Below are 19,372 nucleotides of genomic sequence, written 5' to 3' on the forward strand. Positions count from 1 at the left end.
AACAGGACGACTTTAGTCAAATATTATAAATCCGTAAAGTGGTATGACTTGTACACCTAATATTATTAGAACAAATAGAGCAAAAACCTGAACATCCCTCATGCGGTCCACCCGCACCCGCCAAAGGTCATTCACCAGGGCACATCTGTCGGTGACACGTACAGGGGAAAGACCAATCTGGATGGGTGGGTGTGTGAATGTGCCAGTATGTATAGTGAGTAGATCATCATCATCATCACATCCAGAAGAGAGAAATCAAAGCGGCGCGCGCTATATCAGGAACTCAACACATCCGAAAGGAAGTCAGAATCTGGGTCGGCGTCTGCTATGGGAAAAACTCCGTACCAAAGGATGATGGCGTGACAATTGGATAATGCCGAAGAATGGAGAGATCACAATGCAAAGTGCAACGAAAAACGAGAAGTGGAGTAAAACTCACATTGATATGATAACGAGAGAATGCTGCTGCATAGAGTGGAAACATTGTCTTTTTCCCAACTTCACGCAGGGGTACAGACGATAAATCAAACCACGGCTTGTAAATCTCTTCAGTATTCAATGTATGTATTTTTTATCCACTCGTATGGCACTCGATGATTGTTTGTTTGTTTTGTTAATGAGGTATATTTTTAACGCTGCGCTTTGAGCGTAGCCACTTGTGAAGATTCCCGTCGAGGAAGCGATTGATTACTGCTTTCAACCGAGCGGCACTTCGTGGGAGGAGATCTAAATTGATTGGGAAGATGGGTGGGTGTTAGCAGCTTCTTCTGACGACGTGATGCAGCTGACAAATTGAGTTTGCTCAGCACTTCTTGAGGCCTAGAGTCAATGTGTGAAACATGCTGAGATTTATGGGTATCAACAATCTCCGCGCGCTCTGTGATGGCACGTAATCTGATTGATTTACAAGATCAGCGTATTCGGAATGTAACGAAAGGTGAAATATCTGAGAACCGTTTAAACCGTACCGTAATTTCAACCATTGATATATTTTTATTTGTTTATATTTTGGAATTTCTCTTATAGCAATAATCCATCATACAAACATTATTCATTGATTAAAACTACTAGTAACATACTATCTTAAGTTACAGACCCCAACACTGAAATCAATCATACACATTCATTAATGAGTAGTACATTTAGACTTGACAACAGTTTCGGTCGTGTATTGTCAAGCTGTCGTAAAATCACCTCCTAATAACCAACCAGAACAATTTACATTACAATTGAAGATTTTTGGAATGGTGTGATTTGTTACAGCTTCTTGTTTTGTGAATCTTTGCTAAAGTTTACGGATATGTAATTAATTTATATATATATATATATATATATATATATATATATATATATATATATATATATATATATATATATATATATATATATATATATATAAATGGAGTGATGTCTGTCTGTCTGTCTGATTCTTATAGACTCGGAAACTACTGAACCGATCGACATGAAAATTGGTATGTAGGGGTTTTTGGGGCCGGGGAAGGTTTCCGTGATATTTTGAGACCCCTCCCCCCTCTCTAAGGGGGGGCTGCCATACAAATGAAACACAAATTTCTGCATTACTCGGAAATTAACCAAGCAAACGAAACCAAAGTTGGCATGTGAAAGTTTTAGGGTGTAATAAATGTTTCTATGATGGTTAGACAGTCCTTCCCCCACTCAAAGGGGGGGCTGCCATACAAATGAAACACAAATTTCTGCATTACTCGAGAATTAATCAAGCAAATGAATCCAAATTTGGCATGTGGAGGTTTTAGGATGCAATAAATGTTTCTATGGTGATAAGATACTCCTTCCCCCTCTCTTAGAGGGGGCTGCCATACAAATGAAACACAATTTTTTGCATTACTCGAAAATTAATCAATCAAACGAAACCAAAGTTGGCATGTGAAAGTTTTAGGGTGCAATAAATGTTTCTATTATGGTTAGACAGTCCTTCCCCCACTCAAAGGGGGGGGGGCTGCCATACAAATGAAACACAAATTTCTGCATTACTTGAGAATTAATCAAGCAAATGAAACCAAATTTGGCATGTGGAGGTTTTAGGATGCAATAAATGTTTCTATGGTGTTAAGATACTCCTTCCCCCTCTCTTAGAGGGGGCTGCCATACAAATGAAACACAATTTTTTGCATTACTCGAAAATTAATCAATCAAACGAAACCAAAGTTGGCATGTGAAAGTTTTAGGGTGCAATAAATGTTTCTATGATGGTTAGACAGTCCTTCCCCCACTCAAAGGGGGGGCTGCCATACAAATGAAACACAAATTTCTGCATTACTCGAGAATTAATCAAGCAAATGAAACCAAATTTGGCATGTGGAGGTTTTAGGATGCAATAAATGTTTCTATGGTGATAAGATACTCCTTCCCCCTCTCTTAGAGGGGGCTGCCATACAAATGAAACACAATTTTTTGCATTACTCGAAAATTAATCAATCAAACGAAACCAAAGTTGGCATGTGAAAGTTTTAGGGTGCAATAAATGTTTCTATGATGGTTAGACAGTCCTTCCCCCACTCAAAGGGGGGGCTGCCATACAAATGAAACACAAATTTCTGCATTACTCGAGAATTAATCAAGCAAATGAAACCAAATTTGGCATGTGGAGGTTTTAGGATGCAATAAATGTTTCTATGGTGTTAAGATACTCCTTCCCCCTCTCTTAGAGGGGGCTACCATACAAATGAAACACAATTTTTTGCATTACTCGGAAATTAATCAATCAAACGAAACCAAAGTTGGCATGTGAAAGTTTTAGGGTGCAATAAATGTTTCTATGATGGTTAGACAGTCCTTCCCCCACTCAAAGGGGGGGGGGGGGGGTCTGCCATACAAATGAAACACAAATTTCTGCATTACTTGAGAATTAATCAAGCAAATGAAACCAAATTTGGCATGTGGAGGTTTTAGGATGCAATAAATGTTTCTATGGTGTTAAGACACTCCTTCCCCCTCTCTTAGAGGGGGCTGCCGTACAAATGAAACACAAATTTCTGCATTACCCGAGAATTAATCAAGCAAATTAAACCAAATTAGGCATATGGAAACTTTAGGGTGCAATGAATGTTTCTATGGTGGTTAGATACCCCTCCCCCTTTCTTAGGGGTGGCTGCCATACAAATAAAACACAAATTTCTGCATTACTCGATAATTAATCAAGTAAATGGGCGGGACGAAGTTTGCCGGGTTAGCTAGTAAAAAATATATTATAGAACTAAATTTCTGCAAATCTCATTCTTTTTCTTCCTGAATTGCATTAGCATAGCATTACCGTTCTGAATCATATTTCGGACACTTTGAAGACGTTTGATGCAGAAAGCAGATCTAAACATTATGCACAGGTATTATTTGGTTGATATTTTGAATAAATTAGATCAAAATGCTTTTAAGCTTTCTACTTCATATGTAATTCTCAAATGAAGTGATAGTGAAACCAAGGGATTACTTTAAAGAAGCATCTGTGATATTAATTTTATAGTTGTATCATCAGTGCATTAAGCATTTCAAGATATTAGAACAAAGTGTCCGAAATATGATGTTGTCCGAAATATGATTCAGAACGGTACATGCGTCATTATTAGTAGTAAGGAAGTGAGGGTGAGAACAGTTTTGGTTGATCTTTGGACACATATGGTTTTCAAAACTTAAATACAGTTTTTTTTTAATATACTGTTTCCTAAATCAATCGGTTAAGAGTTTCGAGAAAAAAATGTAGGAGGTGAATTTCCAACAATTTCCAACATAGGACTACGGAATTATATTACAAAATCCGCTGGTTTATCACTCCGGACATTGTTTTAGAATGCATAAAAAAATTTGAAATATCTTTTTAGAAGAGTGTTTTTGTAGAATCAACTAAAGGTGGTTGAGTCATGATTCATTCTTTCCATCGTGAGAATAATACGACGAACACGAAAGTAATGAGCAAGTATTGCAAGCGTTACTTATCTCCTTGGTGTGATAGCCTAACACATTCGTCACGAGTGTATGCTCTAGGGGCTCCGTCACATGTGTGAGTGACCCTTTTCTCGTTCAAATTGAATGGGATGTCTAGAATGAATTCGATGAAACATGCACCTAAATATACATTCATTCTAAATTTAAAAAAAAAGGAATGGTGCTCGGAGATCGTCATTTAAGTTTGAGAGAGCTGGCCCGTGCATTAAATATCCCTCACGAGACCGTTCTTCATATTTTGGTTATTGTTTTGGACATGAGAAAATTCGCAGCACGACTAGTGCCGAAAAAGGTAAACTTTCTTCAAAAAATCATCGCAATAAAGTAGCTGAACACATGCGCGAGCGATCAAATTCTGATACCACGTTCATCCAACACATAATAACTCACCTCATGTGACAAGTTATCGAAAAATCTTCAGTTGCAATTTCTCACATTTTTTCACGAAAAGAACGATCTAAGAAAAACTAATACACATCAAATAAGTAATGACGTTAAATTCACCTCGTTTAACTTGTTTTTTGTTTCGCTCCAGCATCCAAGATGAGATAGCCGACTCCCGGCGCCGAGTTGATAGCGTCACACATATAATAAAGGTGGTTCGGATCCAATTCCCGTTCTGGGCGGCGGATTTTTCAAGTCTTAACACATTCGTTCCGACTTGCACTGTGGTCACGCGTAATCTAGAGCTTTCCAAAGAAGTTTACTTGATATATTATGAGAAATAAAAACTGAATTCTGCTGTGCTAACATATCGTCAAAATGGAAAGATAGAGACATATATAGACAGTGATGTCCAGGGTCCAACAGTAGTTAACGTAGGACCCATTTGTTCAGTCCATTTTCTTATTTATTTCTTTGAATATCATTTTGAAACGTAACGAAATTTGTGAATGAACTGTATGGTAAAAGTTGTTGTACATTCGACAAACAAAACTAGAGTAACAGAGTGCGAAAACGAAATTTTGGAGTAATTTTCGAAAACCTGCGACATCGTGAAAAATCAACTCATGAAGATGTAGTGCACATCATTTAGAAGCTTTAAGTACCTAGTTTTGGAATATACATATTACGTACGTACGTATTTTTGTTTTGGGACGTGAAGGTATTGTGGATAACAATATCGAGAAGAAAATTTAAAAAAAACATTTTTATTCTGTTTCTCAAAGCTTCCGTCTTCTAACACAAAATTTCACCAACCGAGTTAATAGCAAATTCAATCAACCATTTTAATCAGCTTTCATCAGATTTCTGGAATTCTTGCAATTCATTCTCCTCTACTCGACTTATTTCATGGTTCGGAAAATGAACCTCTGTATTTAGACAGCTGATAAAGTGAATATGAAGTCACGGTCGAAATCAGAACAAATGAGTGAAAAATAATCGAAAATTACATCAAGTAAAGTCCAAACATCTAATTGAAATAAAGCCTAAATAATATGTGTTATGTATGTGTTGTTACTTTACTTCCAGAGCTGTATGTTCTACATTATCGATCAGCAGACTTTATACTCGGAAATGTAAAAATCGGATGATGTAATGAGTGGAGCAATTGAATAAGTTACGATATCTGTAGATCTGTTACGATAAGCAGTAGACAGAGGACATCGATTCAAAGCATTCAAATTAAGTTGAATGTGAAGCTCATTGGGGGGAATTATTTCTACACTCCGGAGGGATTTAACAGAATTGCGTTAAATGTGTTACATATTCTATTTGAAACAGAAGAATTTTTTGAACTTTCGTTTCGAAATATTATATCCCCCATTTGATAATAGATGATTACGAGCTCCTGTTTTTCTCTTTGCATCACAGGGAAACTAAACAAATAAAAGCTGGAAACATTGGTTGAAACGATATATAAGCACAATTATATAAGCACAATTAAGGAGATTTTGCCTTAATTGAGTAACGTGTTAATCATGTCATCCATTGAAGAAACACACATAGAAGAAATGATCAAAATGTGAGGGCTTTTTCTGAATTCAGACCAAACACTACGTAGAAATAAATTTCTCGACTCGAATGGCGATATAGATCCTATTGATTGCCCCTTGACAGCTGAAATGATAATTCTATACTACATATTCAAATCTTCAGGATGGGTATTCCAATAAGTAATTGTTGTGGGTCAATGAAAATGTATCCTCGTCTTGAATTTTTATTTAATAGCCTCTGTATTTACCCCATGTTCATTTTCAGTACAGGCAAGCCTTTTTTTGTGCGGGGGATAGGGACCGCACAAAAAAAGTCGCATAAAAAAATATCGTGTTCGTGTTCGGTACACATTTTGAAAAAAACTTTTTTTGTGCGGTAGATAGGGACCGCATAAAAAAGTTTCCCCCAAGAAAATAACTCAAATCCACGCCATTCACCGTTCAATTTCCTTTTGTTTCCTTACTTTGCGATGGGACACTTTGCCTCTTTGGTTGCGCGTGGCTGTTTTGTGCTTTTAGTTGCATGTCGAAACGTGTTGCTGTTAGAAATCATATCATGCAAAATCTTAGAAAAACTTAGAACATTTAATGAGAGGAGGGGAATGATTTCAGAGGTGGACAATTGGGACGCAAATATGCTTTTTTCGCACAGAAATGCATATCAACCATCGAATAAAACTAAATGGTCGATAACTTCGTCAAATATGTTTCTTTTCATACACCGCACAAAAAAAAATCGCACAAGAACAGAAAATCGCACAAAAAAAAAATTGCACAAAAAAAATCGCACAAAAAAACCACACAAAAACAGGTTTTACTGTAAAACACGACGCAAAAATAGTTTTATGACATCGAGTGAGTTCTTGTTTTACCTAAAATTTGATGCCTCTATTGCGTTTTATTTAAGCACAACCATCTTTAAATAATCTTTAAGTAAATTCAACGGGGTCGATTAGAAGATCAATCAATGAACAGTTCTGCGATAGGACCCATGAACTTGTGCTTAGTAAGAAAACGTGGATGTTTGAAGGTATTGATAACAAAAAACAAATTTTGGGCGGGACGAAGATTGCCGGGTCAGCTAGCACTAAATAAAGGGTCGTTGTCATCTGATAACGTACCAAAGGAGGAAGAAGGAAGTTAGACGGGGGCAGAGTGTGAACATATCTTCTTGGAAAACTTAAGGATCCGCCTTTATGAATAATCAAATTGTTCATTCGAATGAGTTGAATCCCTCATTTGTCTGGCAACACCCATTTAATGATGTGAAATGTTCGCAAGTGTCCAATTTCCACCAATCCTTGCACGCATTCTATTTCTCTTCATAGATAACTGTACACTCGTGGCTCAACCACAAGAAAGGTCTGCGAAACGAATTACAAGCGAAACGCTTCGTCTCATCCAGCATCAATCCAGCATTAATCCAGCTGGAAAATTATGTTTTTTCAACGGGGAATGGACCTAGGCCACTGATTCTGAAATGGTCGTATAATATCTCTTCCAATCAACATTTCTTGATGAATTGTACGGGGCATTTGAGTAATTCCAATTGAAACCGACAAATGACAAAACATGAGTATTTTTGATTCGAATGAAAGTGTGTATTCCGTTTGGGTTAGAGGAAATATGAATTTTCCACAGCAATTGAGAATTTTTTGACTCAAGCGTAACTTTTGAAAAGGGCGTATCGATTTGAGTAAGAGAAATCTTTGATAATTTATATCTCAAAAACTATGAGTCGTACCGAAATAGTGTATTAGAAAGAGTTATAGAGTATTGATGGTTGAATATGAAAAAAATGTACACTGAGAAAAGAAATTAGTACTTTTTCTTTTATTTACAAAATAAAAATTCAATTTGCAATATTCAAAATACATATCTTTAATTTTTTTTTTTTTTCATACAAAATAGAAGTCATGCAGAAAATTTTAAAAATGGGCCCAAGATGGTAAAACTATTTTTGACGAACTTTGTGGAACATCGATCTTTTAAGAATTTTCGAAACCTTGAATTTTTGTATGTTAACAATCATTTTTAGCCACAAATTATAAATCCTGATGTGATTTAAAACAAAAAAGGTTATTATCAATCTCCTTCTAAATGTAGCCATTCTCGAAATATTAAAAAAATATATTTCTTATTTATTGTCTTTTTTATAGTAAATAATCCCTTTTAATATGTTTGTCGTGTTATACCATCATGTACATGAAATTTTATGAATTTGCTTATAATTTCCAACAACTGTTCCAAATACATCATCATGGTTCATTTTTTGACTCAAGCGTAACTTTTGAAAAGGGCGTATCGATTTGAGTAAGAGAAATCTTTGATAATTTATATCTCAAAAAATATGAGTCGTACCGAAATAGTGTCTTAGAAAGAGTTATAGAGTATTGTTGGCTTAATTTGAAAAAAAATATACACTGAGAAGAAAAATTAGTACTCTTTTTTTTATTTACAAAATAAAATTTTAATTTGCGGTATCAAAAAATATGTATTTTTTTCTATTTTTTTCAATTTTTACATATAAAATAGATGTTATGTAGCAAATTAAAAAAATGGGCCCAAGATGGTAAAACTATTTTTGATGAAATTTGTGGAACATCGAATTTTTAGGAATTTTCGAAACTTCGAATTTTTGTATGTTAGCAATCATTCTTAGCCACATTGATGCATTCTGATGTGATTTAAAACAAAAAAGGTTATTATCAATCTCCTTCTAAATGCAACCATTCTCGAGATATTTAAAAAATATTTCTAATTTATAATCTTTTTTATAGTAAATAATCTCTTTTAATATGTTTGTAGTGTTATACCGTCATGTTCATGAAATTTTATGAATTTTCTTATAATTTCCAACAATTTTTTTGATTGATTGAAGTTTGTATTAAGATAAAAAAGATTTTTTAGTTTCGCTACGTTTTGTATTAACCTACATGTCTTCGAAAGTTTCATAACGTAACTCCTAAACATATGTCTTTACCATAACAATGTATTTGGAAAAGTTGTTGGAAATTATAAGCGAATTCATAAAATGTCATGAACATGATGGTATAACACGACAAACATTTTTTTTTTTTTTTTTTTTTCCTGTATTATAGTGACTTTCAACTCATTTTGGCTGGTTCGTCACTTCTACTTCCATTTTTGGAAGAATGTCGGGAGTGAAAATTGAACTCGTGACCTTTAGCGTGAGAGGCATGGATGTTACCACTACGCCAGATCGCCTCCACACGACAAACATATTTAAAGGGCCTATTTACTATTAAAAAGACTATAAATTACAAATATTTTTTTAAATATCTCGAGAATGGCTACATTTAGAAGGAGATTGATAATAGCCTTTTTTGTTTTAAATAACATCAGGATTCATAATTTGTGATTAAAAATGACTGCTAACATACAAAAACTCGAAGTTTCGAAAATTCCTAAAAATTCGATGTTCCACAAATTTTGTCAAAAATAGTTTTACGATCTTGGGCACATTTTTAAAATTTTCTACATGACTTCTATTTTATATGAAAAAATTGAAAAAAATATTTAAAAATACTTATTTTTTGATATCGCAAATTAAAATTTTATTTTGTAAATACAAAAAGAGTACTAATTTTTCTTCTCATTGTATATTTTTTTCAAATTAAGCCAACAATACTCTATAACTCTTTCTAACACACTATTTCGGTACGACTCATATTTTTTGAGATATACATTATCAAAGATTTCTCTTACTCAAATCGATACGCCCTTTTCAAAAGTTACGCTTAAGTCAAAAAATTCCCAATTGCTGTAAAAAACTCATATTTCCTCCAACCCAAACGGAATACACACTTTCATTGGAATCAAAAAAACAAGTTTTTAAAATCCGCATTTTTAGGACGATTTCATTTGGAATTGCTGATTTATAGCTCCATACGATGTTGAGTAATTTGAAATTGAAATAGAGGTTGGCAAATGATCACTGCCTTGTGAATCTTAACTTTCCAATTATCTTCTAATGATAATGTGGAAGAACAAAGGATAGATCTAGGCTATTTTCATTGACAGTTGATGTCAACATATACAATTTTTCAAGGGGCATGACCTTAAAACAATTGTATATGCTGGCTGGATTTTATCGAAAAATTCCAAAACTAGACTGACTTCTAGAATGACTTCCAATTTGTGTAACAGTAGTCAGGAGTGCAACAACAACATTGTTTTATAACTTCCTGAATTGAACATCCACCATTATTGGGCGAACCAGAACTCTGAATCGGCAAAATTGAAATATTTAGCTCATACCGAAACATCATCCGCGAAGTAACGCTAAGCAGAACAGATATGCGTTCGTGCGCGAACAAATATCGCACATTTGCAGCTGCTAAACATTTATTCGCAAATTACAAACATCGAGTCGAGAGATTCAGCAAACCAAACAACAATAATAATAACAAGAGCAACCGGGTTCAAATAGGCGGATCTCACTTCGGGGGGACCGATTCGGACTTCCCGAGAAGGGCACGTATCGTTCGAGAATGTGAAAATGTCTTGCAGGACTTACATTTTTCAATCTCACTTTTGCACTCCTAAATAGATGTTTTACAGCTCCGATTATTACCGTATCGAGTTCGAGTTTAATGGCACTTATCTTTCACACACCACAAGATCCACAGGTTGCACTCGTCTTCCACTGATGGTCTCCAGAGAAAAAGCTCTGTCCCGATCCCGAATAGTGACTATAGTAATATCGTACGTTCGCGTGATCCGCGCCAAAGGTTTACAAAAATAGTGGAGTAAAATTTACACATGAACACATACACGCAAAAAGTGACACGCAATAAAGGTCAGCACATTACGAAAAAACTTTCCAACTTCATGATCTCTGTACAAAACGGTACTGGTACTAGTGTGTAAAAATAGCAAGTTTCGGGATCACACTATGATTTACGGAAAAGAGATTTTCGAGCCGTGAAAAACGCATAGCACCCCGGCGTTCGAACGCCAGCTATCGCTACTCAGACGCTTCCACCACCGAACGCGACACTAACCGGACTCCAACTGGTGGACGGTGGATCCATTGGCAGCATTCGTAGCGGCATCTTCCATCTTTCTGTGTTTTTTTTTCTTATTGTTTTTGGTTTTGCACTTCTCGTCCACTATTTATCTGCACATTCATGAAACTTCCTGCCATCCCACAATGGGCCGTCACTATTTACGCCGACGCTGACAGCAGTCAACACAGTCTGTGAAAAATTCACTAAAAATGAAAATGCGCCACAAGTGCAGCGAGGAATTACGTTGGCCGAAAACTACGACTGCATTCCGCGTAGATTCATCGCTGGCAGCAAACTAACCGAGAAGCAAAAAAAAAGCCCGCGCGTCGAGACGCACTTGTGTACGAAAATGCGCGCCCTCGAGAGCAGAAAGTATCGCGTCGAGAGCTACCCTAGGGGCGACCATAATGTAAACATACAACGTAACACAACAACATAACACAAAACGCAACGGTTTGGAAGCTGGAAACCCATCGACGGCGAGGAGGGAGAAGAGGAAAATCAGCGTCGTCATCAATGCGCACAAGTTGGAAAATTGTACGGCCGCCCGAGCCGACAATTGAAAAGGGAGGGAAACGTGAATACCAACACAGAGAGATGAGAGTTTTGCGATGATACGCACACACGTGAGAGCAGAAGTGGATTTCGGGAAATAAGCAAAATGTATCCGGAAAAAGGATTATGTAGACATTAAGCAAGGTTGGCAGATCAGAATGTTGTAATCTTGCACCAAGTCTAGAAGATTTCTTTCGCACCTGGTAACTCTGTTTGTCATGATTCCAAACACTCTTTTCCGGGTGGGGTTAAACCCCCCACCCGGAAGAACAAAGGATTTCAAACAACGCTTTAGGTGTATCGCTGGAAACGCACACCCAGACGACGGAGCAGCAAATTACACCCTTCAGTGCGTATCGGTTCGAAGGATTCGAAGGACCCAGCACTGTCATCGGCGGCGTTTGTTTATCGCGCCAACCTCGTACACACAAGATTATCTTTCAGTGGTCTTTCAACAAGTTAGACAAGTCCCGCGTTCCTTCACGAAATAACCCAAAACATGCAGGTTCATTCTTTGTTTTCGTTCCCACCCCCTTTAAACGTTGGGTGCGTTGAGTGTGTGCGAGGAGGGAGGAAAAGCAGAAAACCTTTTGAGCAGTGACCCGTCATTAAAACGAACTCTTCTCGGCTTCGGAGCAGATGTTTAAATATTTTCATTACGCGACACGCCAACGCAGATTTGGGGGTTTTTGTGATGTTGTGGATGAGATGTAATGGCGTTTCACAGTTGTAATGAGTTTGTTTTAAGCATAATAATAAAAGGAGAAAAAAAAACTTTTTAAGTTAAACGGTTTATTTGTGGGTAAACATAATAATTATACAGATAATGTACTAAAAGCTAGAAAATAATTAGGCGAGTAGCAGTTAGCAGTTATCATACTCCCTCCTTCATTAATCAAGGACATTGATGAAATTAAAATAGAATCGTGGGGCATTTGGCAGCCATTTTGGATTTGCATTTTTCATAAATAACTGTGTTCTACTAATCAAGCCCTATCTTTTGATATTCATATTGATGGGATATTGAAAAAAAATTATATATGACGCCATTTTGTGGTGGCGGTCATTCAGGATTTGTATTTTTCCTAAATAAATGTGTTCTATTAAACAACCCTTTTATTTGATACCCATATTGATGGAGTTCTGAGAAAATATTTTTTTTTTTTATCTGTATTATAGTGATTTTCAACTCATTTGGCTGGTTCGTCACTTTTACTTCCATTTTAGGAAGAATGTCGGGAGTGAGAATTGAACTCGTGACCTTTAGCGTGAGAGGCATGGATGTTACCACTACGCCAGATCGCCTCCTCTGAGAAAATATGTGATCCGCCATTTTGTAGCGGCCGCCATCTTGGATTTACATTCTGCGTTAAATTTTGTGGTGGCGGCCATGTTAGATTTGAATTTTTCATGAACAACTGTATTCTACTAGTCACATTTAATTACTCTCATTTAATACCCATATTGATGGGGTTTTGGAAAAACCCATATTGATGAGGTTTTGAGAAAATATTTAGTCCGCCATTTTGTAGTGGCGGTCGCTACAAAATGGCTTGAATTTTCAAGAGCTAAATAAAACCGTGCAAAAAAAGACGACACTCGTACAGAATAAGTACCACGTTTAATACAACAAATATAGTAACATGAAGACATCTCAAATCGGACTGTTGTCGAGTGTTGCGCTTATCAACACATTTGGCGATCCATTTTTTTTTTATATAGATAGAATAAGATATACGAGTGCGTTTTATCACCTGAAAACACATTTCCACTTTCGAACAAAGATCAATTTCGTTAGCGCAAACATCAAATGGACTAACAACGCTTGTCACTATGCAATTGTAGAACAGATGGGAAGTTTAAGTGTCACTACCTGAGCATTCGTATAGAAAATGGAAAACAGGAATATCGTATTTTGATCCATTTTTTTTTTTTTTTTTTTTTTTGATGGAGAAAACCCCTGAATAATCAATGCAGCGGTTGACGAAATGTTATTCCTCTTCTGCTCCTTCGACAGTTTATCGGTGGTTTAGTGAATTTGAAATGGACTTTACTCTAGAAGGCCAAAAAAAGGCTACGAATCCAAAAATCGTAGAAGAAGTGCATCGACTCGTTTTGAACGATCGTAAGTGAATATAAGTGAGTTAGCGTAGGCCGTAGACATTTCAGAAGCACGAGTGGAATACATTTTGAACATGAAAAGGTATCCGTGCGATGGGTTTCGCGTTTGCTGATAGTAGACCAAAAACAGCGGCGCGTTGATGATTCAACAGTCGGTTTGGCGTTCGAGTGTTCGTAAGTTCGTAATCGACTTATTTCGACGTTTTGTGACAATGGATGAAACGTCGAAGTTTCCCGTTTCCTTGGTCATACTGTCCCAATACGTCGGTATATGAAAATGGCTGGGAAGACACCACAGCTCAACAACTCAAATCCTGTATCGACAGATGTGCCAAGTAGACCTCAAAGTGGTACAGACTACCCAGCAAACATTAAATCGTATAATTTTGCACGTGCCAAGTCTTACAAGAAATCCGAATAAATCATAATCGCATATAATATCAATCAAAGTATGTATCGTGTATATTTGAAATCGCATAAAATGTAAAAACTCGATTTTATATACCATTATCAAATTAAGTCGCAATTCGGTATAATAGACATCAATTTTATAATGTACATTGTCGTAAAATATATTTGATCCGCGTCATATGCGTATATTACGCTGATGCAGTTTGTGAGTTGTATAAGCGTATAATTTAAATCGATTCAGTACTGTGGTAAATCGTGTTGCATGCTGAAGAAAATCATGAAACAGTAAATCATATTAGATCCTAATAAAGAACATATTACATCATATTGAAATGTCAATGAAATACTGATGCACTCGAAAGTTTTAACCGCTGTTGAATTTAATTTCAGATAGCCGCGCGAGATAGCTGATGGATGATAATCCAGACGACCGGAGTTCGAACCCACATCGGAGCAGTTTTCACCAAACATCAATCTGTGCCATTTTAAACATTCATATTCCACTCCCAACACAAGTCAATCAAACAATTATTATTTCTACGAACATAAATACTCATATATAAAAATGGCGATTCGTGAGGCTATAAGGCTTTTCACGGAAATATTTTGATTGTTTTTTTTCTATGTCTGTAATAAATCGTATATGAGTATGGCAAAAGTCGTATTTGGTGCTTTGACAATTCATGAATATATTCATATTAGATCACAATTCAATTCCAACATTTTCGCTATTATAGCCGGTCAAAGTTGCATATTCATCCAAACAAATTCGGTAAGCATTTGCCATGTATGTATATGGTCTCCACTTTTGCATGCATATGCCAGTTAGGCGCATTATATGCCAACCAAATTTTAGGGCATATGATGTTATATATGCGCTTGTTATGCGATTTAATGTTTGCTGGGTATAATGGTGAGGGTTCCGGGAATCATGAAGAAAATTGAAAAGGATAGACCACTAAAATTGTTTCACGCCTCAAACGCACATTGTATGGATTTGTGAAAATGCAATGAAGAATTTAACTAAAAAAACTTTTGTACCAAACGTGTTTTTTTTTTATCCCAAAGAGTATTACTTTGGCGTTATGAGGCGTTCGAGAGAGAATTCGTCACAAACGGCCAGATTTGTACACATAACACATGGATTTTGCAATTCGCTGCGTCAATTGAACGCAATTCCCGAATAAAGCTATAAACAGTGTTTCGATTATTGCACTGTTCGAGGTAGAAAACGAACCGGACTGTCGACCTATAAAAAGCTAGTAATTATGCGATGATAATCAAAATAAGACGGCCAAATCATGATCCCGGAGCTGTATACTGTAAAACAAATGAAAAGGTTTTCGGAAGCTGTAAATGAGAATACGTGTGGTCTTGTTGATTGTTGAATATAAAACTGACTTTGTTCTTCTTCTTTCTTTGTTTTTAAGAGGCTTTAAACTTTGCAGTTCATTCGCCTCTAGCCCAGTGAAGAGCCACAATAAAACCAGCCCAGAGGGGACTGGCGAAAGGGAAACCAACAAAATCACTCATCAGACCTGTCCGCTCGACTCTCGGTTAAAGAAGAAGGTAGGAAGGGATCCTATGCTTCATAAGATATTTAATATATGCTGTAAAGAAAAGTAAAAATTTACTGATCCGAGGACCAAAGCAGTAACGAAGCACAAGTGACCCAGCGAAAGGCGTGTTCCAAAGCCAAAAAACAAAAAGGCCCTTCTCAGGAGAATAGGAAGGAAAGGAGTGGAAAGGATTTGGGTGGGATTAGTGGAGTAGGAGGGGGTGGGAGTGGAATGGGAAGGAAAGAGGGGAGGAGTAGGTGTGGGGTGGGGGCGACTTTGTTCTTGATTGTCACTGACATTTATCAGTCGGCGCAGGCGTTACCTGCGTTACGAACGGAGTCCAGCTCCGACTACACTGTAACAATGTTTTATATTGAAGGTAGACAGAACATATACAAGGATACTGACCGAGTTCGATTGCATTATGATTTATGACAAAATTCACGTTAAGACAGACTACGAAAAGCTTCCGGGATGCAACGAGCACGATAGACAAGGTAGACAAGGATGGGTCGTAAACACACTAATTCAATGCTGCCACAAGGAAAAAAGGAACTTCCACCGACCCTGAAGTAGATTATTCTACAAAAAGACAAATAACGAATTGGTGAAAAATATAAATTTGAAATGTTCTCCGCTTGTTTTTCGTCGATCTATTCCAATGCACATTCAGTGCTTATCACCGACACCGAGAAAGCGAGTCCACCTGCATCCTCTCATGAATTGCTTTGTCGTTGAGGGCAATATCTTTACTTTCCTTCCGAAGTAAGACGTAACCAGATATTTTTCGTGTCATAGAATCCCATCGAAGCCAGCTGGGATTGACTCCAGACCGGCCGGGGTAAATTTGAAACTTTGAACGCGTTTATTTCGAAACTTGTTTATTGGTGTTTTTTTCCGTTGCGATGCTCACAATAACTCAAGGACGAATTGGCCGATGAATCTGTGTTGTATTATTCTTTACTACTATAACTGGTTCGTGAACATCGGATTTCCCTATTAGTCGAATTTTATTGATTCTCGTCGGATCACTGCATTTTCAAACGTAAAAAACGTATTCTCGATTTCGACCGTTTTCAGTAACTTTTTTTTATTTGTTCAATTGTTCGACGTTCGCCAACCAGCTCGTGAATCATGGAAACAAAAATTACAATTTTTGGAACTTGCATTTCACATTAATTACGTTAACTTGTTTGAATAAATTCTCAATAAAATTCTTCGCTTATCAATAAAAACTATATTTTTGATCGAGACCCTTATGTTTACAGTCGCTCAAACCTTTTATATAGTGTTTTAATTTATGTTTTATCAATCACCTGTAAATCGTCAATCTTTTCGAATAGTTTCAGGGTAATAATACATTTGAAATTATTAAATCCACTGCAAAAGATCATCATTTTCAAATACAACTAGGTTAAGAAAGGTTAATAAACGGAACAGACTCTATCATCAGAATGTGCAAAAAAAAATAAAGGTGAGATAATTGAGATAATTTATTTTTGTATACTTGATAATCGATAGTAATATTTCAACAGTATTTTAATCCACGCGTTGGAGTCGAAAGAATAATTAAATTATAAAATAAGAGCGAAATATTAATTGATATTTTTCACTGACGAATTGTTAATACGGGCTCGATTATATACGGTTTTTGATTTCTTTTCACTAGATATAATCGAACCCTGTACTCGTATAATCGAGTCAAAAAAAACTTTTTTTTTCTTCCTTTTTTTTTGTGTACTTTTTGTTTTTTTTTAATATAAAGGAGGAATTTGATTTTTGATTCATCCCCTTAAAGTCAGAAAACACATTTCTCACATGAAAAAAAACAATATTCCATATTCTCTCAGGAGGTGATAGACGATCATATTTGATGAAAAAAAACTATGGGTGGGTTATACCTATGATATAACCGCAAGGTTGACGTAGGACTGCCGTCGGCTTAGTATTCATTTGTGTTTCTTCAATTAGCAAAAATAGCAACTCGAATGTTCTTTGTTGGGTTCGTCATGAGGTATTGGGTACTGCAACTAATGATCTTCGACCTACTGCGCAACAAAATTGACTTCACGGCAGCTGAGATTATCACAGCTCATCCCGGTACCTGCACACCGGACCGGTTATGGCTTCAACAATCCATTGGACTCATGCCTACGAGTATTCAATGACATCAGTGCACATTTTGATTGTATGACTAGCAAACCTGCTCTTAAAATAATATTAGGAATATTATTTAGAGTAGTATGTGCCTCGAAGCGAGTTTTCACAATAAATAAATAAATTAATTAATTAATATCACCACTGCGCAGAGCTATCTTTTGTGTTTATTGATTAAATTATTGATTAAACCTAGTGAATGAATAAAACAATTTACGATTTCAATTGCAAACAAATCCCGAATTTTGGTCAATTCATGCATTATGGTGGTAATTATCGCTGAAAACAGTTATCAATATTATGCCTAATCATCAAACGGTATGCGTAGGAGTTCTGTGAGCTGGCGACATGAAGAGATCTTTCAATGCGGTCTTGAATAACCGAGCCAAAGCGTTGCATTTGTAACCGCTTTTGTAGACCGTGTTAGCAATACGAATTCCGAAGTGTAAAAATCAAAGACTCCAAACGCTGTAACTTTGTTATTTCGTTATTATTTTTACGATGTTGCACTGTATTATGGTCTATCACAAAACATTCATATATTTATTTCTATGTAAATGAATAGAGATTCAACGGACAGATGAAAGCTATGGAATTAGTTACATCCGAGAGCTACAACTAAGTATTCGGTTCGTATACTTTGACATGAATATAGAGAAAATAATGTTTCAAGCTCCTCCGAGCGGCAAGTGTTTTCAGTGAAGGCTCAATATCTCAGAGGAACCATATTTTTCCACCTTCCCTCAATTATGAGAATGTTTACTACAATCCCAGTAGTAATCGTATCACCGTCATCCCAGAAGCTTTATCAATGTCACTCACAAAATCGAACAAAACAAATCTGTAGCGATAGAGAGGAAGTATCAAATTCTTCTAGTAGAGAAAAGATCGCTAAGAATGTTTGCAAAAATAAAGTACAGAGAGGTGGGGAGCACTCACGCGAGAGAGAGAAGGAAAATGCGGGGCCAAGTCAAGAATATTTGAGTTACTAAAGCAAGCAGAGGAAAACAGATTGACTCTCAATTTATGAAGATTTGAACAAATTTAGCAAGTGGGCAAATGGATCCAACTTACGTTTGTTTCTACTGAAGCTTGCTTGAATTGTTTTGTTTTTCTTGGTTTCCTGGCACGTTAAACGCGCACTGATTCTAAACGAACGGACTTTTTTTTTTAATCTTCAGATTATTCAAAGGCTACGACCTATGGTCGGGAGTGATAGCTATCTAGGCGAAAATTTCTAACAAATGCAACAACACGTGAATCAAACGGCAGTGAAAGGCCTTACGCCAGATGCGTTTCGGAAGCTGGCTGTAGGTGAACTAGCCGAGTGTGTGTTCTCTCCCGCCCAGTTTGCCCAGATAAATACTTGGCCATCTGGGAGGGTGCCCGCGGAAATTGATAGCAAAAACAGAGAGACGCACTCAGAGTGCGGGTGGAGCGGCCAGGTCTACTCAAATACCCAGTGACCTACATCAATAATCTACAATTAATCACATTCATACCAACGTTTCAATATTATTAATACCATTCGATCAATATTGAAACGTTTTTTTAGTGTAAATAATTAATGTTGAAACACCCGGTCACATGACCTGACGGCTGAAAGTTCAGCACCAAAAGA

At 36.6% G+C, this 19,372-nt stretch overlaps 1 protein-coding gene across 2 annotated transcripts in view; it reads right to left on the bottom strand.

Annotated features, from left to right (window-relative positions):
* The window catches only part of LOC129768263 (proton channel OtopLc), a 114,142-nt gene extending 95,106 nt beyond the window's left edge, over positions 1 to 19,036 (bottom strand). Inside the window, exon 1 of one of the 2 annotated variants that reach the window (XM_055769800.1) lies at positions 18,826 to 19,036. The gene's annotated coding sequence lies outside the window, so the exon portion shown is untranslated. Of the gene's footprint in view, positions 1 to 10,455; positions 11,217 to 18,825 lie in introns of those variants that run through there. The other variant, XM_055769793.1, reaches the window with a different exon arrangement.
* Positions 19,037 to 19,372: the final 336 nt, after the last annotated feature.

This window comes from Toxorhynchites rutilus, chromosome 1 (genome assembly GCF_029784135.1).
Source record: "Toxorhynchites rutilus septentrionalis strain SRP chromosome 1, ASM2978413v1, whole genome shotgun sequence".
Taxonomy (NCBI): domain Eukaryota; kingdom Metazoa; phylum Arthropoda; class Insecta; order Diptera; family Culicidae; genus Toxorhynchites; species Toxorhynchites rutilus.